The sequence below is a fragment of the Dendrobates tinctorius genome, unplaced genomic scaffold (genome assembly GCF_039654945.1).
Source record: "Dendrobates tinctorius isolate UK_male_01 unplaced genomic scaffold, ASM3965494v1 ptg000161l, whole genome shotgun sequence".
NCBI classification, from domain to species: domain Eukaryota; kingdom Metazoa; phylum Chordata; class Amphibia; order Anura; family Dendrobatidae; genus Dendrobates; species Dendrobates tinctorius.
In genome coordinates this window covers 5,731,571-5,754,810 of record NW_027361828.1, presented here as the reverse complement: position 1 = coordinate 5,754,810, position 23,240 = coordinate 5,731,571, and the positions used below count along the sequence as shown (strand labels likewise).

At 43.2% G+C, this 23,240-nt stretch overlaps 1 long non-coding RNA gene across 1 annotated transcript in view; it reads left to right on the top strand.

Annotated features, from left to right (window-relative positions):
- LOC141052502 (uncharacterized) overlaps positions 1-23,160 on the top strand; it is a 45,631-nt gene extending 22,471 nt beyond the window's left edge. Inside the window, exon 3 of the long non-coding RNA XR_012220824.1 lies at positions 21,993-23,160. This is a non-coding gene — a long non-coding RNA (uncharacterized lncRNA). The remainder of the gene's footprint in view (positions 1-21,992) is intronic.
- Positions 23,161-23,240: the final 80 nt, after the last annotated feature.

Below are 23,240 nucleotides of genomic sequence, written 5' to 3'. Positions count from 1 at the left end.
TGGGTTATTATATTGGTTTACCTAGTGAAAATAAACAAGTGAGATGGGTATATATTTGGTTTTTATTAAGTTGCCTAATAATTAAATAGATATCCTCCTAAGATAGCCAAATCTAAAAAAAACACCACTCCAACTTCCAAAAATATTAAGCTTTGATATTTATGAGTCTTTTGGGTTGATTGAGAACATAGTTGTTGTTCAATAAAAAGAATCCTCTCAAATATAACTTGCCTAATAATTCTGCACGCAGTGTACACTTAATTGAGTATCAGTCAAAATGTGATCAGACAAATTAACTACCTTAAAGTGATCTTTCCCTTTACGTCCAAGTTGTGGCTTATTGAACATATCAGGGAACCTCTTTCTTTGATTATTACTTCTGAGGGAAAAATCCCTTCTATGTTCATTATCACATAGGGAAATATTACTTTCTGCTCCTGAAGCAGAAGTTTCAGATGGTTCTCTAGATCTTTGTTTCTGTGACGAAATTTTTTTTCTGTTGCCATTTATAAATTTTCTCAGTTTCAAAGTCAATGGTATCTCATTGAAATTTTTTTAATTTACTAAGGCTCACCTCTTCATCCCACTTGACCGAATCCTCTTCAAGTTCCTTAAGCCATTTATCAAAATTTTCCTTAGGAATATCCTTTTGTAAATTTTTTTGAATCGTTTCTAATTCATCATCAATTTCCTGTAAGGAAATGGTATTTTTGTCCACCAAAATTTGTAAAAATTGAAAAGAACATGTAGCAGCTGTTGTCATCCATCTTTTAATCAAATCATCCTTTTCTAATTCATATGTAGGGTATAAATTAACCCTCAACCCTCTCGGAATAATTTTAGTGGATAAATAATTTTCCAGGGAACTCCTGTTCCACCATATTTTAGTTTTGCGGTGTAACATTTTTCCATAACGATACATCAATTCTTTATGATCTTTTGTAGCATCTTGCGAAACATTCTGGGCACTCTGTTTAAAAATATTCGATGTTTTAGTAAGCCAGGAAGTTTCCTTGGCTTTTAAATCCATAATAAGCGGACTAGTCTGTTTGGAAAAACAGCAAACCAGTAAATATACTTGAAATTAGTCCAAAGACCACATATATTCTGGCACTTCAAAATATCAGAAACAAACATTTTCGGGCCAATATACAATGACGGCACCAAAAATCATGAGATCCATTATGAGAATAAAATATCAAATTTTATTTACAAAAATACAGTGTAGTACTAGAAACCTACATTAAATTGCACCTGAATGGTTGTGGCCCAATCTGATATATGCTGCAGGTTAACCCCTTCACTACCAAGGGTGGTTTGCACGTTAACTCCTGGGCCAATTTTTACAATTCTGACCACTGTCCCTTTATGAGGTAATAACTCTGGAACGCTTCCATGGATCCCGGTGATTCTGACATTGTTTTCTCATGACATATTGTACTTCATGTTCGTGGTAAAATTTCATTCATATAACTTGTGTTTATTTGTGAAAAAAAATGGAAAGTTGGCGGAAATTTCGCAATTTTCCAACTTTGAATTTTTATGCTCTTAAATCGCAGGGATATGGCACTCAAAAAAACTTAATAGATAACATTTCCCACCTGTTTACTTTACATCAACACAATTTGGGAACCAAAATTTTTTTTTGTTAGGAAGTTATAAGGGTTAAAATTTGACCAGTGATTTCTCATTTTTACAACACCATTTTTTAGGGACCACATCAAATTTGAAGCCACTTTGAGGGGCCTATATGATAGAAAATACCCAAAAGTGACACCATTCTAAAAACTGCACCCCTTCAGGTGCTTCACAGGAATTTTTTGAATGTTTAAAAAAAAAATGAACATTTAACTTTTTTTCACAAAAAAAATTACTTCAGGTTCAATTTTTTAATTTTACCAAGGGTAACAGGAGAAATTGGACTGCAAAGGTTATTGTGCAATTTGTCCTGAGTACGCTGATACCTGATATTTGGGGGGGAACCACTGTTTGGGCGCATGGCAGAGCTCGGAAGGGAAGGAGCGCCGTTTGACTTTTTCACTGCAAAATTGGCTGGAATTCAGATTGGACGCCATGCCACGTTTGGAGAGCCCCTGATGTGCCTAAACAGTGGAAACCCCCCACAAGTGACCCCATTTTGGAAACTAGACCCCCCCAAGGAACTTATCTAAATATGTGGTGAGCACTTTCAAACCCCAAGGGCTTCTCAGAAGTTTATAGCGTACAGCCGTACAATTAAAAAAATCATATTTTTTTCCACAAAAATTATCTTTTCACCCCCAATTTTTATTTTCCCAAGAGTAACAGGCCCCCAAAAGTTATTGTGCAATTTGTCCTGAGTACGCTGATACCCCATATATGGGGGTAAACCATTATTTGGGCACATGGCAGAGCTCAGAAGGGAAGCAGCGCCATTTAACTTTTTTGGCTGGAATTGAGATAGGGCACCATGTCGCGTTTGGAAAGCCCCTGATGTGCCAAAACAGAGGAAATCCCCCAATTCTAACTCTAACCCTAGCTCTGACCCTAGCCCTAACCCTAGCCCTAATGGTAAAATGGAAATAAATAAAAAAAAATTTATTTTATTATTTTTCCCTAACTAAGGGGGTGATAACGGGGGGTTTGATTTACTATTTATGGCAGGTTTTTATTTTTGGCAGCTGTCATACGCTAAAAGACGCTTTTTATTGTAAAAATAGTTTATTCATCACCACATTTTGAGAGCTATAATTTTTCTATATTTTGACCCACCAAGTCATGTGAGGTCTTATTTTTTGCGGGACGAGTTGACGTTTTTATTGGTACCATTTTTGGGCACGTGATATTTTTTGATCGCTTTTTATTCCGATTTTTGGGACGCAGAATGAACAAAAACCAGCGTTTCATGAATTTCTTTTGGGGGGGTGCGTTTACACTGTTCCGCGTGCGGTAAAATTGATAAGGTGGTTTTATTCTTCTGGTCAGTACGGTTACAGCGATACCTCATTTATGTCTTTTTTTATGTTTTAGCGGTTTTATGCAATAAAAACAATTTCTATATAAAAAATAATTATTTTTGTATCGCTTTATTCTGCGACCTATAACTTTTTTTTATTTTTTTGCTGATGATGCTGTGTTGTGGCTCATTTTTTGCGGGACAAGATGACGTTTTCAGCGGTACCATGGATATTTATATGTGTCTTTTTGATCGTGCGTTATTGCACTTTTTGTTCGGCGGTATGATAAATCATTATTTTTTGCTTCGTGTTTTATTTTTATTTTTTAAGGGGTTCGCTAAAGGGGTTAACTAATGGGACGGTTTTATAGGGTGGGTCATTACGGACGCGGCAATACCAAATATGTGTACTTTTATTGTTTTTTTGTTTTTTTTATTTTCAAAAAATGAATTTATTAGGGAATATATATATAATTTTTTTAAAATTATTTTTACACTTTTTTTTTACTTTATTATAATGTCCCATCAATCTGTCACAGGCACTGATGCAGGCTTCCTCATGCCTGCGGTCTGCGGGCAGTGAGGAAGCCAGCTCCCTGCAGGCCCCCGAAGGTCCCCGTCGCCATATTGGATCCGGGGGCCTCCAGGGAAGGCGACCCCCGCAGTGGCGCTGCACATCGCGCTGCTGTGGGGGTTGCAGGGAAGCACGGAGGGAGCCCTGTTGTGAGTTCATTTTCCCCTTCATTACTGAGGCCCGAGGAACTCCCTCTTCTGGTGAAGAAAGGTAGTGAGCCTGATTGTCAAACACCTGAGGCTGATTATGATGACTGGCTGAGTGGAGTTACGGACTGGATATAAGGCTGTCGACGCCCTTCTGCCCTGCGGGTGATTTCTCTGTGGGATCCTTGGAGACCAGTCTGAATTCCTGCTCCTCCAAAGCTAAGTTTGCTGCTCTGCCTTTTGCTTTTGTGTTTTGACTTTGTTTTTGCTTTGTTTTTCTGGATTTCTGCCATTCCCTGCTGGGGTGTGCTGAATTCATTTAGCTCTGTCTTCTGAAAATACCTGAGTGCTGATTTAGTTTTTTGAAGCCTAGCTGCTTCAGGGCCTTTTTCATATCAGCTGGTTGGCTTATGTCTTTGATAGGGTTTTGGCAGATTGCAGACAGCAGCCTTCCTGTCCTTTCCTATCTAGGTAGTTTTGGGGCCCCGTCTTTGCTCAGTCTATCTTTCTGTCTGTGTTAGTATTTTCATCTTGCTTCACCGTCATTATATGTTGGGGGCTGCCTATTGCTTTGGGGTCTGCTCTGGGGCAGTTTAGATTTCCCCTTTCTTTCTTTAGGCCTATGTATTTCTCCGGCTGTGATCGAGGGGTCTAGGGCATCGTAGGAACCCCCCACGGCTACTGCTAGTTGTGTTGATAGGTTCAGGGGTCTGCAATCTGATAGTTGCCAACTTCTCTGGTTTTCTGGACTTAGCTTGTATTTCTGCTTTTGCCTCCTACGGTGACTCATTCATAACAGAATCACCCGCCTCACCGCAGATTCTAGGGTACTCAATAGCAGGAAAGAATTGTAAAAAAAAAAGGTGCATATTTTTTTCCTCTATATCTCTGAGGCCGTAGGGGGAATTTTTTTTTTCTCTCAATGGAGATAAAGCAATTGTCTGATCATGTGGAGCAGCTTGCTGCGGAAGTGCGGGGAATTTCCGCCTACCTTGCTCGTTCGCATGCTGTTGAACCAAAGATCCCTACACCTGATGTATTTTTTGGGGATCGATCTAAATTTTTGAGTTTCAAAAATAATTGTAAATTATTTTTTGCCTGGAAGCCTAACTCGTCAGGGAGCTCCGCGCAGCAGGTTAAAATTGTCATCTCTTTGCTGCGTGGCGATCCCCAGGATTGGGCGTTTTCTTTGAAACCAGATGATCCTATTCTGACTAATGTGAACGCATTCTTTCAAGCCTTGGGGTTGTTGTATGATGAACCTAATGCTGTTGATCAGGCTGAAAAGACCCTGTTGGCAGTGAACCAGGGTCGAGATTCTGCAGAGTTGTACTGTCAAAAGTTCTCTAAGTGGGCGGTCCTTACTACCTGGAATGATAATGCCTTGGCTGCTCTCTTTCGGAAGGGTTTGTCAGAAGCCGTAAAAGATACTATGGTGGGATTTCCTGTTCCCTCTGGTCTTGACGATTCTATGTCATTAGCCATTCAGGTTGTTCGGCGTTTGCGCGAACGCAAAGCAGCACGAGAGGTGTTGCCACCTGTTGAACAAATGTCTGAACCTATGCAATGTGATAGAGTTTTTTCCAGAGAGCAGCGTCAGGAGTTCAGAAGGCGTAATAAGTTGTGTTTTTTCTGTGGAGATGCCTCGCATATTATTTCTGTATGTCCCAAACGAGAGAAACGCTTTGCACACACGTTTTCTGTTGGGGGTGTTCAACCTAAGTTTCTTCTGGCTATTACTCTGATCTGTTCCCTGTCCACATTTTCCGCCAAGGCTTTTGTGGATTCGGGAGCAGCCCTAAACCTAATGGACTTGGATTTTGCTAAACGTTGTGGATTTCCAATGACACCTCTGCAGACGCCTATCCCTTTGAGGGGAATTGATGCTACTCCTTTGGCTAAAAATAAACCCCAGTTTTGGACCCAGGTGGCAATGCGGGTCGCCCCAGACCATCAAGAAAATTGCAGATTTCTGGTGTTGCATAATCTGCATGATACTATTGTTCTGGGGTTTCCCTGGTTACAGATTCATAATCCAGTTTTGGATTGGAAATCTGTGTCTGTGGTGAGTTGGGGTTGTCGGTGTGCCTTTAGTGAGGCTCCGGTGTTTTCCACCTCTCCTCAGTCGCATGATGTTCCTGATTATTTGGCGGACTTTTATGATGTATTTAGTGAGAATGAGTCTGCGTCTCTGCCTCCTCATAGGAGTTATGACTGTGCAATTGAACTGAGCCCGGGGTGTAAATTTCCCAAGGGTCGGCTCTTCAATTTATCTGTACCCGAGCACGAGGCTATGCGATCCTATATTAAGGAGGCGTTGGAGAAGGGTCATATTAGACCATCCTCGTCACCCTTAGGTGCCGTTTTTTTTTTTGTAGCCAAAAAGGATGGATCATTAAGACCTTGTATTGATTATCGTGCCCTCAACAAAATTACTGTTAAATATCAGTATCCGTTACCCCTGATTTCTGATCTATTCTCCAGAGTTAAAGGTGCTTGCTGGTTTACCAAGCTTGACCTCAGGGGGGCGTATAATCTTATTCGCATTAAGCATGGGGATGAATGGAAGACAGCGTTTAATACTCCGGAGGGACATTTTGAGTACCTGGTGATGCCTTTTGGGCTCACTAATGCCCCTTCTGTCTTCCAGTGCTTCATGAACGATATTTTCCGAGATTTTGTCGATAAATTTTTGATTATCTATCTGGATGATATTTTGATCTTCTCCAAGGATTGGGATTCTCATGTGGAACATATTCGGACTGTGTTCCGGATCTTGAGGGAGAATTCCCTGTATGTCAAGGGATCTAAATGCCTTTTTGGAGTACAGAGGATTTCTTTTTTGGGATTTATTTTGTCCCCGTCAACTATTGAAATGGACCCGGCCAAGGTACAGGCCATTCACGATTGGGTTCAGCCCACTTCTTTGAAGGCCCTCCAGAAGTTTTTGGGTTTTGCTAATTTTTATCGGAAATTTATAGCAAAATTTTCTAGTATTGCCAAGCCATTGACTGATTTGACTAAAAAGGGTGCTGATGTGTTAAATTGGTCTCCGGAGGCTGTTTCTTCCTTTCAGGAGCTGAAGCGAAGATTCACCTCCTCCCCGGTTTTGCGGCAACCTGATGTCTCACTTCCATTCCAGGTAGAGGTGGATGCTTCTGAGATTGGTGCAGGAGCTGTTTTGTCCCAAAAGGATCCTGTAACATCTAAAATGAATCCCTGTGCTTTCTTTTCCCGTAAGTTCTCTCCATCTGAACGTAACTATGATGTGGGGAATAGGGAACTGTTGGCCATGAAATGGGCATTTGAGGAGTGGAGACATTGGTTGGAGGGAGCTAAGCATCAAGTCGTGGTCCTCACTAACCACAAGAATTTGATTTACCTAGAGTCGGCTAAGCGCTTGAACCCTAGACAGGCTAGGTGGGCCTTGTTTTTTACACGTTTTGATTTTGTGGTTTCTTTTCTTCCTGGAACTAAGAATGTCAAGGCAGACGCCCTCTCTAGGAGCTTCCTTGCGGATTCTCCTGTGGTGACCAAGCCTGCTACCATCTTAGGCGAAGGGGTAGTTCTTTCTGCCATCTCGCCCGATTTGAGACGTGCTCTGGAAGAGTTCCAGGAGGACAAACCTGAGCGTTGTCCCAGTGGAAAGTTGTATGTTCCTGACCAGTGGAAGAAGAGAGTGATGTCTGAAGTTCATTGCTCTGCTTTGGCTGGTCATCCAGGTATTTTTGGTACTAGAGATCTGGTGAGTCGGTTTTTTTGGTGGCCCTCCTTGTCTCGTGATGTCAGGAATTTTGTGCAGTCCTGTGGGACGTGCTCCCGGTCTAAATCGTGTTCTCGCTCAAGTGGGTTGTTGATGCCTTTGCCTGTCCCCAAGAGGCCATGGACCCATATTTCAATGGATTTCATCTCTGATATGCCTGTCTCTCAAAAGATGACTGTTATTTGGGTGATTTGTGATAGGTTCTCTAAGATGGTTCATCTTGTACCACTCCCTAAGTTGCCGTCTTCCTCTGAATTGGTGCCCCTGTTTACAACAGGTGGTTCGTTTGCACGGGATTCCTGAGAACATTGTATCTGACAGAGGAGTCCAGTTTATGTCTAGATTTTGGAGAACTTTCTGTTCCAGGCTGGGAATTCAGTTGTCCTTCTCCTCTGCTTTTCACCCTCAGACCAATGGGCAGACAGAGAGAACAAACCAAACCTTGGAGTCATATTTGAGATGTTTTATTTCTGCTGATCAGGATGATTGGGTTTCATTTTTGCCCTTGGCCGAATTTGCTTTGAATAATAGAGCTAGTTCTGCCACTTTGATGTCACCTTTTTTTTGTAACTTTGGGTTTCATCCTTGATTTTCTTCAGGGCAGGTGGAGCCCTCTGCCTGCCCAGGTGTTGACACTGTGGTGGAGAGAATGCACCAGATCTGGGACCAAGTGGTGGATAAGTTGTCTCTCTCCCAGGAGAAGGCCCAGCGGTTTTCCAACCGACATAGGACCATTGGTCCCCAGTTTAAGGTTGGTGATATGGTGTGGTTATCATCAAAAAATATTGCTATGAAGGTGGCTTCTCCTGAGTTTAAGCCTAGATTTATTGGACCTTACAAGATTGTGGAGATTATTAATCCGGTCTCTTTTCGTTTGGCTCTTCCTGTCACATTTAAAATCCATAATGTGTTCCATAAATCTTTTGTTGAAGAGGTTTGTTGAACCTGTTGTTCCGGGAGAGGCACCTCCAGACCCTGTATTGGTTGAAGGTAACATGGAGTATGAGGTAGAGAAAGTACTGGATTCCTGTCTGGCTAGACGGAGACTCCAGTATTTGGTTAAGTGGAAGGGTTATGGTCAGGAGGATAATTCCTGGGTCTCTGCCTCTGATATTCATGCCAAACGATTGGTACGTGCCTTTCATCGGGCTCACCCTGATCGCCCTGGTGGCGTAGTTGAGGGTTCGGTGACCCCTCCTCAAGGGGGAGGTACTGTTGTGAGTTCATTTTCCCCTTCATTACTGAGGCCCGAGGAACTCCCTCTTCTGGTGAAGAAAGGTAGTGAGCCTGATTGTCAAACACCTGAGGCTGATTATGATGACTGGCTGAGTGGAGTTACGGACTGGATATAAGGCTGTCGACGCCCTTCTGCCCTGCGGGTGATTTCTCTGTGGGATCCTTGGAGACCAGTCTGAATTCTTGCTCCTCCAAAGATAAGTTTGCTGCTCTGCCTTTTGCTTTTGTGTTTTGACTTTGTTTTTGCTTTGTTTTTCTGTATTTCTGCCATTCCCTGCTGGGGTGTGCTGAATTCATTTAGCTCTGTCTTCTGAAAATACCTGAGTGCTGATTTAGTTTTTGAAGCCTAGCTGCTTCAGGGCCTTTTTCATATCAGCTGGTTGGCTTATGTCTTTGATAGGGTTTTGGCAGATTGCAGACAACAGCCTTCCTGTCCTTTCCTATCTAGGTAGTTTTGGGGCCCCGTCTTTGCTCAGTCTATCTTTCTGTCTGTGTTAGTATTTTCATCTTGCTTCACCGTCCTTATATGTTGGGGGCTGCCTATTGCTTTGGGGTCTGCTCTGGGGAAGTTTAGATTTCCCCTTTCTTTCTTTAGGCCTATGTATTTCTCCGGCTGTGATCGAGGGGTCTAGGGCATCGTAGGAACCCCACAACGGCTACTGCTAGTTGTGTTGATAGGTTCAGGGGTCTGCAATCTGATAGTTGCCAACTTCTCTGGACTTAGCTTGTATTTCTGCTTTTGCCTCCTACGGTGACTCATTCATAACAGAGCCCCCTCTCTGTCGATGCTGCTTTTAATCCCCGGTACACCGCGATCATGTTTGATCGCGGTGTGCCAGGGGTTAACGTTTCGGGGGCGGTCCGTGACTGCGCCTGACACATTGTGCCGGGTGTCAGCTATGATAATCAGCTGACACCAGGCCGCGATCAGCGGCGCTCACCACGTGAAATCCACTGATCGCATTAGACGTAGTATTCCATCCTTGGGACTTAGGTCCCAGGTCACATGGACGGAATAGTACGTCCAAGGTAGGAAAGGGGTTAAAATAAATGACCTCAATATCAGCAAGATTGAATAATATCACAGCTGAAAAAGTGCTAGAGGATTGCTGCATAAAGCCTCAAAGGTTCAACATTAAGGTTCGAAAAATACAGTGTGGAAATAATCTGTGACAACACTACAGGCAACTCACTCTGAATGTAATAGAAACTCACATTAAATTGTACCTGAATGATGGTAACCCAGTCTGATATATACTGCAGATAAAAATAAATGACCTCAATGTCAGCACGATTAAATAATATCACGGCTGAGAAAATCCTAGAGGATTGCTGCATAAATCCACAAAGGTTCAACATAAAGGTAAAAAGGGTAATACCTATGAAAACGCTGATACCTCTGAGGACAAGTGGCTTCCGGGAACCTGTGTGGCCGACGCCAACAGTTAAGGGACAGGGATCCGTGTTATGCTGACCGGAGCCAGTGAAAGACTGTGTTTAGGCTATAGAGCAGTGTTCCCCAACTCCGGTCCTCAAGATCCACCAACAGGTCATGTTTTCAGGATTTTCTTAGTATTACACTGGTGATAATTGCATCACCTGGACAGACAAGAATTCAAACACCTGAGCAATTCTCAAGAAATCCTGAAAACATGACCTGTTGGTGGACCGGGGTTGGGGAACACTGCTATAGAGCCTGCGTGCTGGATATGGCACAGCCTGTGTGCCCACTGGTCTGAGGGATCAAAGCCCTGTTTATGGACATTGGTATTTTGTTTTCTCGGATCTAAAGGCTGACTTACTCTGTGTTTGTCCTGCTGGGGATATGGAGTAATAAACCTAGGTGAACTTTTAAGAAAAATTAAGTCCTCCTGTATGTTATATTGCTGCCAAGCAAGTGTACCTCAACCCGCTAGTGATCGCTACGTCACAACTCCCATAGCATAATGCAGCCCCATAGTATAGTGCACCCCCATAGTAGTATAGTGCACCTCATAATATAATGCACCCCCATAGTATAATGCACCCCATAATACAGCGCACCCCATAGATTATACCGCTGCTTTACAAAAAAATAAATTAAGTTTCTCCTTACCTGGCCGAGATCCAGCCGTGTCCTTTGCTTGCTACATCTGAGGCGCGGACCTTCGTTATGGCGTATGACAGAGACATCAGCTGCCGGCCTGTGATTGACTGGTGGCTATTAACTACCGCCGTGTGAGGAATCTCCCACACGTCAACAAATTTTAACTGATCGTTACTGAGATGACAGAATCCTGCTCATTGGGCCTCATATGCCAGTAAGGGAGGCCCTGCTCCTGATGGATAACCTTCAATTATTAGAGGCAGAAAAAAAGAGAAAGTCAGCTCACCTTGGATTCCTAAGGTCCAGGACTCGCACAGATGTAGGCTGAATAGCCAGTGTAGGAACAGGAAAAGGCAGGGTGATTCCAGGGAGAAAAACTGCGACTTCATGCTAAAATAAAGTTTTTAATGAGCTATTAAAATATGAACATCTCAAAGTTATGATCCACTGAATAACAATCAACGCATACTAGCAACAAAACACAATAGTGCAGCATTGAAACCAACGCGTTTCGATTTGCATCTTCATCATGGCATGATTCAATAATTAGATCCCTTTGCTGTGTTGTAAGCTTTTTACAGACCATGGCTTTTGCTGCAAAATGCAACTAAGAAAATGTCAGGAAAATCCTACTAGAACAGTTAAACTTTTTATATGGGGTTAATCAGAATCACTTTAAATGACGGCTGCTGTGTACAGACTACTATTCAACTGTGGCTAATTTTGAACATAACTACATCCCCAATTATAACCATACATATGCAACTACATTATTTTAGTTTTATTTTTATTTTCCCTTCAAAATGATTTCATTTTTTTCCTCAATGGATTTGTGTAACTTATAGGTAACAGAAAAAGTGGGAAAGGTTCTGAAATGATTTTTTTGGCATTAATTTTTTTACATGACAAAAACCTGGCATTTTAACAGGGGAGTGTAAATTTTTATATCCACTGTATAGAAATATATTTATATATTTTTTTTTTTTACATCTTCACATGGCAGGACATTCTTCAGTCAGTGGTACAATATCTTTTAGGCTATGTGCACACGTATGCAGAAAAGTTCTGCATACAAACAGGACTCCTTCCCAGAAAATGCGCGTTTTTTGCGCAAAAAAAGCGCATTTTTATGCGTTTTTTTTTTCCGCGCGTCCCCAGACACATAGATAATAGCCAGAAATGCGGAATTTTCCATGAAATTTATAAGCATGCAGCGTTTTTTTTTTTTTACCACAAAGTGTTTTTTTTGCAGAAAAAAACCCATCAATATGCACAAAAAGTGCAAAATGCATTAAAATGAATGGGAAGCTTCTTTTAAATTTGCAAAAAAAAGCGGAAAAAAAAACGCAACGTGTGAACACAGCCTTAAGGCAATAGCCAAGAAATTCTAGAGAATATACGAACACTTTCAGCACTGAAAGAGTTCAAGTAGAGCGAAACGAAATGCGTTTTTTTTTTTTGTTTTTTTTAGTAATTCGCTTCTACTTGGATTCAGCAAAATGGCAACTATTGACTTCCATTTTTCAGAACAATAAAAGACGATTAAAAAAGTAAAAAAATTAATACAAAAAAAACTCCTATACTCACCTCTCCGGCCCCTGCACTCCTCATCGCCATCCATCTGGTCTAGTCCATATTGCATTTTCAGATTGTTGTCAACAGTGATGAAATTCTCAGGCCTCGGTCACTAGGCCGAGGCTTTCGAGTTTTACTAGGCCTGGGAGGGTCCTGAAAATGTATCCGTAAAGGTCTCTGCCAGAGAAGTGAACAGCACAATGCGTGTAATGATTTTTATTATTTTGTGTTTATTACATTTTTTTATTAGTTATTGGGTCTAAAGATAATTTCTCTGTAAATCGAATTTCGTGGGAAAAACCATGAGAACAAGTACGGTAAATTCGATTTTTTTTTTTTTTTTTTTTTTTTTTTTTTTTACCTTATCCGCGAATCTCTAGGTCTAAGTGAAAAAAATTTAGGCCCAGATTCATCAAAGCATACTTGACAGCTTAAATTGCTTTGTAAAGTCGCAACATTTTTGTGCTACTTGGAGTTGGCATTTTCATACTAGTTTCCCCCTACGCCAGCAAAATGTGCGATGCTTGGTTGTGACACCACAGATTGTCTAATACACGAGTTGTGCTGTTCCTTACAGGGGAAATCTTACTCCAGTCTCTGACTAAAATAAGATTTGTGGTGAGTAGTGTTGAGCATTCCGATACCGCAAGTATCGGGTATCGGCCGATACTTGCTGTATCGGAATTCCGATACCGACTTCCGATATTTTTTCAATATCGGAATTCGGCATCGGAATCGGAAGTTCAAAGTTGATTGACAGACTGACGTCATCATGATGCGCGGTGTGTGCGCATCATGATGCGCCGTCATTTCGGGCCTTCCGGGGGTCTCTGCCGGCCTGCCGGGGGGCTGTGTGGACTGCCCGGGGTCTGTACCGGCCTGCCGGGGGGCTGTGCCGGCCTGCCGGTGGTCTGTGCACCCTGTGGGGGTCTGTGCCGGCCTGCCGGGGGGCTGTGCCGGCCTGCCGGGGGGCTGTGCCGGCCTGCCGGTGGTCTGTGCAGGCTTCGGGGGTCTGTGCAGGCATCGTCCGATGGGACTACAAGTCCCATCGGGCGATGCCTGCTACCATGACAGTGATTGACACATTAGCCAATGATGGGACAGTAGTAGTCCCATCATCCGGCTAATGTGTTAAATGTAAAAAAAAAATAAAAAAAAATTACATGCTACATACATACAACATGCATACTACATACATGCTACATTCATACTACATACTACATACATGCTACATTCATACTACATAAATACTACATGCAACATACATACTACATATATACTACATATATACTACATGCATGCTACATACATACTACATACATACTACATGCATGCTACATACATACTGCATGCTACATACATACTGCATGCTACATACATACTGCATGCTACATACATACTGCATGCTACATACATACTGCATGCTACATACATACTGCATGCTACATACATACTACATATATACTACATGCATGCTACATACATACTACATGCTACATACATACCACATACATACTACATGCTACATACATACCACATACATACTACATGCATGCTACATACATACTACATATATACTACATGCATGCTACATACATACTACATATATACTACATGCATGCTACATACATACTGCATGCTACATGCATGCTACATACATACTGCATGCTACATGCATGCTACATACATACCACATATATACTACATACATACAATACATTCATACAATACATACATAGACATACAGTACATATAACATAGAGTAACATACTTACCAATACTTGTCACATTGTTCCCCGAAGCCATTGTCGTCTACGGAATAAATATTAACATAACAAACCACAAAAATACTCACCCACGATCCGAAGCAGTCCACGAGTGTGTCCCACGACGATCTTGGGTAGAGAACTGCAGCATCAGATGATGCTGCCGTTCTCTACGGGCTGCAGGAATCCAATGACGGAAGGTAGGTATCCTTCCGCACTGTATTCCTCCGCCACTTAAAAAAAAAAAAGTCCCTAGTCTCACTTTATGCCATTGCTGCGTGGGAAATTCCCACACAGCAATGGCATAAAGTGAGACTAGGGACTTTTTTTTTTTTTAAGTGGCGGAGGAATACAGTGTGGAAGGATACCTACCTTCCGTCATTGGATTCCTGCAGCCCGTAGAGAACGGCAGCATCATCTGATGCTGCAGTTCTCTACCCAAGATCGTCGTGGGACACACTCGTGGACTGCTTCGGATCGTGGGTGAGTATTTTTGTGGTTTGTTATGTTAATATTTATTCCGTAGACGACAATGGCTTCGGGGAACAATGTGACAAGTATTGGTAAGTATGTTACTCTGTTATATGTACTGTATGTCTATGTATGTATTGTATGAATGTATTGTATGTATGTGGTATGTATGTAGTATGTATGTAGTATGTATGTAGCATGCATGTAGCATGCAGTATGTATGTAGCATGCATGTAGCATGCAGTATGTATGTAGCATGCATGTAGCATGCAGTATGTATGTAGCATGCATGTAGTATATATGTAGTATGTATGTAGCATGTAGCATGCATGTAGTATGTATGTGGTATGTATGTAGCATGTAGTATGTATGTAGCATGCATGTAGTATATATGTGGTATGTATGTAGCATGTAGTATGTATGTAGCATGCATGTAGTATATATGTAGTATGTATGTAGCATGTAGCATGCATGTAGTATGTATGTGGTATGTATGTAGCATGCATGTAGTATATATGTGGTATGTATGTAGCATGTAGTATGTATGTAGCATGCATGTAGTATATATGTAGTATGTATGTAGTATGTATGTAGCATGCATGTAGTATATATGTGGTATGTATGTAGCATGCATGTAGTATGTATGTAGTATATATGTAGTATGTATGTAGCATGCAGTATGTATGTAGCATATATGTAGTATGTATGTAGCATGTAGTATGTATGTAGCATGCAGTATGTATGTAGCATGCATGTAGTATATATGTAGTATATATGTAGTATGTATGTTGCATGTAGTATTTATGTAGTATGAATGTAGCATGTATGTAGTATGTAGTATGAATGTAGCATGTATGTAGTATGCATGTTGTATGTATGTAGCATGTAATTTTTTTTTTTTTTTTTTTTTTTTTTTTTTTTTACATTTAACACATTTAGCCGGATGATGGGACTACTACTGTCCCATCATTGGCTAATGTGTCAATCACTGTCATGGTAGCAGGCATCGCCCGATGGGACTTGTAGTCCCATCGGACGATGCCTGCACAGACCCCCGAAGCCTGCACAGCCCCCCGGCAGGCCGGCACAGCCCCCCGGCAGGCCGGCACAGCCCCCCGGCAGGCCGGCACAGCCCCCCGGAGCCTGCACAGCCCCCCGGCAGGCCGGCACAGACCACCGGAGCCTGCACAGACCCCCTGGCAGGCCGGCACAGCCCCCCGAAAGGCCCGTACAGACCCCAGAGAGGCTGTACAAGGGCAGGAAAGGGTTTTTCTTATTCCGATACCGGAAGTCCCATAGACTTGAATGGGACTTCCGGTATCGGAATCGGCGATACCGATACTTTTTTTAAAGATCGGCCGATACCATCCGATACGATACTTTGAAGTATCGGACGGTATCGCTCAACTCTAGTGGTGAGGCAAATATCTCTTGTCTATCGCTCCTAATGAAATTAGAAGCGTGCGCCCAATGTCGGACTGGGTTACCAGTAATATTAACTCCTGGGCCCTACTTTTCAGCTACAAATATTATCATCATTCGCAAATTTCTATAGCAATAAAATGGGTTGATTGTTGAATAAAAAAGATGCCTTTGTCTGTACATAGTGAATCAAGTATACTGTGCCAAGTGCTGCTCACATAAGAGGGTGGTGGCACGCTCCTGCCCAGGGGCTAGCTGGAGAATTCTCCTGTGGGCCAGTCCAAGCCTGCGTGCGCCTCAATGAATAAGGAACATCTGACTAAAACATACCCCCTCATCAAGACCAGCATGAAAATCGGCAGTCTTGGTGAATCTGGGATAGAGTTTTATTTACCCAAGTGTAACATTTCAGCTTCCCAACTGTGCATGAATAAGACTTTAGTTGAGTAGCTGAAACATTGCACCTACATAGGTGAAAAAAACACCACATTTTCTGCACTTTGACCCCTGATCTCAACTTTTGCTTTTAATTGTATATTTAACCAGTTCATGACCAGGTACATTTTATTTTTTTTCTTGCATTAGGTTCAAAGAGCTGTTGATTTTTACATCTTTTTTTGTCATACATGGGGCCTAATTTTTGTCATTTTCATCCTTTTTTTGCAAGAAGACAATTCATGTGGGAAAAGAAATACATGTCTATTTTTCACTATTTCTGGTTATTTTTTATGATCACAAAGGAGAAAAGAAATGTGTTTTAAAATATGTTACTCTTTATGTAAGAATTATTTTTTATATCTGATTTTCTTTTTTACTACGGCTGCGGGCTAGTAACAGTGATTTGGATCGTAGCGGTTTTTATTTATTTTTCACCAGCTTTTTATTTATGAAACTACTTCCTTATTTTTCAGTTATTTTACATACAGTATTATGCCCCCTAAAAGATCATAAAAGATCTTAGTGGGCATTTCAGCATTTAAAGGGATGGTCCAGTACATGTTCTTTATAAATATCTTACTTTGCACCCTAACCATTTTTGTAATTGGCTTCATTACTAAATTCCCTACACTTCTCCCTCTCTGTCTAATCCATAAAAGAGCTCTTTTAATTCACTTCCTGTAACATTTTCTTTGAGGGGAGTCTCAAACAGGATGTCACAGGTGGCTGGGGCTGCACTCACTTCCCTGCAGGATCTATCATCCCACCTGGAACAGGACATCATCAGGGGAAAGAGCTGCAGTTATAGTCTACAGTTTCTTGCATCTATGCCCTCTGAGAATGTCTTGGGTCCATGGTGAGATAAGCTGCAGGGAAGTGATTGCAGCCCCGGCCTTCTGTGACATCCTGTTTGAGACTCCTCTCAAATGAAATGCATAACTCCCAAGTTTTGAAGAAGGGAAAGAGGGACAAAGGTTGCAGCGCACGCAGCAGCAAATTTTAGGCCAGTCCCGACCACACCCATTTCACAGCTAGACACACCCCTGTCCATGCCCCAACCACACCCAGAGAAAGGAAGAGGGAAAAGAGAGAAAGAAAGCAGAGAGAGAAAGAACAGAGAGAGAGAAAGAAAGCGGGGAAAGGGAGAACAGAGAGAAAGAAAGAACAGAGAAAAAAAGAAAGAGGTGAAAGAACAGAGAGGGAGAGAGAAAGCGTGGGAAGAAAGAACAGAGACAAAGAAAAAGAAAGGGGGAAAAAAAGAACAGAGAAAGAAAGAGGGGAAAGAAATAAAGAACAGAGGGAAAGAAAAAGAGCAGACAAAGAGGGGAAAGAAAGAAAGAACAAAGCGAAAGAAAGAGGGAAAAGAAAGAGAACAGAGAGAAAGAAAGATAGGGGAAAGAATGAACAGAGAGAAAGATTAGAGAGAAAGGAAGCGAAAGAACAGAGCGAAAAAAAGAACAGAGAGAAAGAGAGCAGAGAGAGAAAGAAAGAGGGGAAAGAAAAAACAGAGAGAAAGAAAGTGGACAGAAAAAAAGAACAGAGAAAGAGAAAAAAACAAAGAGGGGAAAGAAATAAAGAACAGAGAAAGAAAGAGAAAGATTAGAGAGCGAGAGAAAGAAAGAACAGAGAGAGAAAGAAACAAAGAGAGAAAGAAAGATTCTATGAAGATACAGCCTGGCTCCCATTGTAATGTCCACCTGAGCCTCCCGATGCAGGACATATCATGATCCGCTCACATGGCCGGCATCCCCGATTCCAAGGCAATCCCGCTGTCCGAGGACACGGTGATGGGTCTGAATCATTCCTTGAAGTGCCTCCATGGTTCCGTCACAATCTCCTCCCGAAATTACCTAATTTCCGGTAATTTTCTAGCACGTCACTTCTAGTGGAACGTCACATGTGAATTTTAAAGTGCTCCTTGGGGCTCCGCCGTGTACTCCTGTGTCCGCAAGAAAAGTATGCTCCCGGCCGGGACAGACTCTCTCAAAATCGGGACTGTCCCGCTGGATCCGGGACGGTTGGGAGGTATGAATGCTCCCCACCATACACCTTGTACACGCATAGTTTTGCTTTGTATGCCTCATACACCCACAGCTCCACTCCGTACACCTCGCTCTCATACGGCTCCAATCCATAAATATCGTACACATGCGGCCACGCTCTGTACACCTTGTACACACATGGTTCCACGCCGTAAACCTTGTACACTTGTGGCTTTGCGCCATACACACGTGGCTCCACTCCGTACACCCTTTACACACATGGCTCTGCTCCGCTCCGTAAACACACGGCTCAGCTCCATACACTTTGTACACACAGGACTCCGTTCCATACACCTTGTAAACACATGACTCCGCTCCGCACACCTCGTACACACACACGGCTCCGCTCTGTACACCTCATACACACGTGGCTCCGCTTCGTACACACACGGCTCCGCTCTATACACCTCGTACACATGCGGCTCCGCTCTATACACCTCGTACACACGCGGTTCCGCACCATACACCTCGTACACACGCGGCTCCGCTCTATACACCTCATACACACGCAGCTCCACTCCATACACCTCATACACAAGTGGCTCCACTCCATACACCTCATACACACGTGGCTCTACTCCGTACACTTCGTATGCGCACGACTCAGCTGCATAAACCTCGTACACGTGCGGCTCAGCTGCATAAACCTCGTACACGCGCGGCTCAGCTGCATAAACCTCATACACACATGTGGCTCCGCTCTGTATACCTCGCGCACACACACGTGGCTCCGCTCTGTATACCTCGCGCACACACACGTGGCTCCGCTCTGTGTACCTCGTTCACACACACGTGGCTCCGCTCTGTGTACCTCGTTCACACACGTGGCTCCGCTCCGTGTACCTCGTTCACACACGTGGCTCCGCTCCGTGTACCTCGTACACACGTGGCTCCGCTCCGTGTACCTCGTACACACACGTGGCTCCGCTCCGTGTACCTCGTACACACACGTGGCTCCGCTCCGTATACCTCGTACACACACGTGGCTCCGCTCCGTATACCTCGTACACACACATGGCTCTGCTCCATATACATATGGCTGCGCTCCATATACCTTGTACACACACGGCTTCGCTCCGTACACCTCGTACACAAGTAACTCCGCTCTGTACACACACACACGGCTCTGCTCCGTACACCTCATACACAAGGCTCCGCTCCATACACTTTGTACACACAGGACTCCGTTCCATACACCTTGTAAACACATGACTCCGCTCCGCACACCTCGTACACACACACGGCTCCGCTCTGTACACCTCATACACACGTGGCTCCGCTTCGTACACACACGGCTCCGCTCTATACACCTCGTACACATGCGGCTCCGCTCTATACACCTTGTACACACGCGGTTCCGCTCTATACACCTCATACACACGCAGCTCCACTCCATACACCTCATACACAAGTGGCTCCACTCCATACACCTCATACGCACACGGCTCCGCTCCATACACCTCATACACACGTGGCTCTACTCCGTACACTTCGTATGCGCACGACTCAGCTGCATAAACCTCGTACACTTGCGGCTCAGCTGCATAAACCTCGTACACGCGCGGCTCAGCTGCATAAACCTCATACACACATGTGGCTCCGCTCTGTATACCTCTTACACACACGTGGCTCCGCTCTGTATACCTCGCGCACACACACGTGGCTCCGCTCTGTATTCCTCGTTCACACACGTGGCTCCGCTCTGTATTCCTCGTTCACACACGTGGCTCCGCTCTGTATTCCTCGTTCACACACGTGGCTCCGCTCTGTGTACCTCGTACACACACGTGGCTCCGCTCCGTGTACCTCGTACACACACGTGGCTCCGCTCCGTATACCTCGTACACACACGTGGCTCCGCTCCGTATACCTCGTACACACACGTGGCTCCGCTCCGTATACCTCGTACACACACGTGGCTCCGCTCCGTATACCTCGTACACACACGGCTCCACTCCGTATACCTCGTACACACACATGGCTCTGCTCCATATACATATGGCTGCGCTCCATATACCTTGTACACACACGGCTTCGCTCCGTACACCTCGTACACAAGTAACTCCGCTCCGTACACACACACACGGCTCTGCTCCGTACACCTCATACACAAGCCTCCGCTCCATATACCTCGCACACACACATGGCTCCACTCTGTACAGCTCATACACACATGGCTCCGCTCAGTATACCGCGTACACACACATGCCTACACTCCATACACACGTGGCTCCGCTCCGTACACCCCATACACACACGACTCTGCTACATCCACCCTGTAAACCCCTCCTGACCTCACACATAAACTTCCCCTCACCAGCATCATGACAACCAGCACAGCAGAGTCCTGCAGACACACCGAGCCCCTGATCATGTGACCCTGACTCCTCCCCTCATGTGACCTCATCACAGGTCCTGGGCGGACAGAAGCAAGAGTCTAGCCAGTCATCGCAGGCTGTGGGGAGTGCTGTGGGGGGGGGGGTGACGGTCTCTGGCAGGGTGAGGATGGGTTGGTGCTGCGGGGGCGTGTGGTTATCTCCCTGCAGTGTAGGACAAATAGAGTCCTGCTCGGGACAGCGGGAAAGGCAGTCGAAAATGGGACTGTCCCACCATATCCGGGATGCTTGGGAGCTATGGAAATGTCCCGGAAGGGAAATAAAAAAAAAAACACATAGATTAGCTAGATAGTTAGAAGTTTAGGGTATTTTATAATAAAGCTAATTACAAAAGTGCTTTTGGTATAAAGATAGATCTTAACAAAGGACATTTTTGGTGCTGTGCAACACTTTAAATATACTTTTTCTCTTTTTTTTTTTTTTTTAAATCTGATTACCTTTGTTACTGGGGCTGCTGTATTAGCTCCAGTTACAGTGGAAATTAACCCTGCTGACTAGCATTGTTGACTTGGTCTCCTAGGACCCGGCTGCTCCAGTTTCCTCCCTGAGCCCAGTGATCACATGATTTCTGAGTCTGGAGGAGGAAGCGATTTTAGCGATGTCTATTGCCATGTATATAGTGATAGGGAATGTAGAGAGGGCAACAAACGATCCCTGCCTTCTCTATGGTGAGTCTATGTCTTGCAACCAGCTCCCCAATCCTGAAGTTGCACAATCTTAGGAAGCTATGTGCTCTACTATGCAGTGACATTTTAGAACATCACTACTGCGTAGAATATACATGTAAAGCACCATGGAATAAATGGCGCTATAATAATAAATGATAATAATAATAATAATATGGAGAACCCAGATGTTTATTGTCTATGGGAAGTAAATGTTCTTTGTGCTTATATCCCAAATGCTAGTGCCTGGAAGTGAACATTGATCTTGGTGCCTATGTCCCTACTGTGAATGAAATAATACAGGATCCAAGTCATGTAATTACCAGAATTAGTGTTATTCCTCATGTACACACATTACAGCTTGATGTTTTTAGTGGTAGTCAATTTCTCTTCATAGAGGTTATCTCCAACCCTTTCGCAATGTGCCACAGCAATCCGTTTTCCAAACAAACATCCAACAGCTGATTTTTTTTTCAGGAAAAGCGGAGACCAACCAGTGATTCTCTTATAGCATCCAGGACATTTCCAAGGAATTTTGATTTTCTGTTTGTATGTTTCCTCTGCTTTTGGAATAAGTTGATGCCATAGAAGTAGCAAGAAATTAAACATGTTGGCTTTCCCACTTCTTGTCAGCAGATATTAAGTTACGGTAATGAAAATGGCAAATTTTAACATTTTTTCTAGTTTTGCTGCAATCAAAGCGAATGTCAAAATTGCAGCAAATAGTCTCGCCTGTATTTTAATAAACCCACAACTATGGTCAGGCCAAGTGTGTGTCAGTGCGTAACATCTGGTCACCGTTATTCTATGTCTACAGTGAGCTTTACGGATGCATTCGTCTCTATGGAGGTCAAAACAAGCTGCGGTCAAAGTCTCCTGGCAGAAATCAGAAGAGTCAGTTTGGAGAATATCATCTACGTTACATTGTCAGGGTATCCGCTGACATGCGTATTCCTAATGTCTACTGGCAGCTTTTGAGAACTATGTGATAAGCACAGGACGGTTTTCGCCAGACTTCAGCGTTGATGTTTCTGTACAGTTCACAGTTGCACAATAAAAGTAAATGAAGCAAACAAGGGACACTAGCTTCCGGCTTAGTATAGCTGATCTTCATGAATTTCATTACATGAAGGAAAAATGAAAACAACCTGAAGGGGAAGTTATTTCGCTGGGTGTGTTTCTTTGGTAAACTTTTTTTTCTTGATAATCAGAAACAAAAGCAAAACTAGTAGTGTCTAAAGAGAGGTCATTTCTCAGCATGACAATACAGGACACACCCAAGTAGGGAAATAATTGTTTCATGTTGTGCCATCATCTCCCAGCAAGTCATACTGAGATTGGATTGTGTGGAATGCAGTTCCTTGAGAGATTTCCGCGCCTTGTAATATACACATGAGAGACACCAAGTGTGGACATATATAGGACATCCTCGGAGAACGTACATGAATCAGTTGCAGGTTAATCGATACTTTGTGGATGTTACAAATTTATAGGAAAAACGTTCTGTCCAGGTCTTCAGTACCTAACAAGAATATTACATAGCACACACCCTGTGACTGCTATAAATCTCAGCTTTATTTGCACTTTCATATGTTTAACTTCGCCAATCTTGCATTTTTCAATTTTTAGTAATATTTCGTTTTGTTAGCTCAATCTATGTTTCAAACATATTTTATCACATGTATTACGCTCCGCTTGGCAATGGCTGAAAGTTGTGCTCATCTG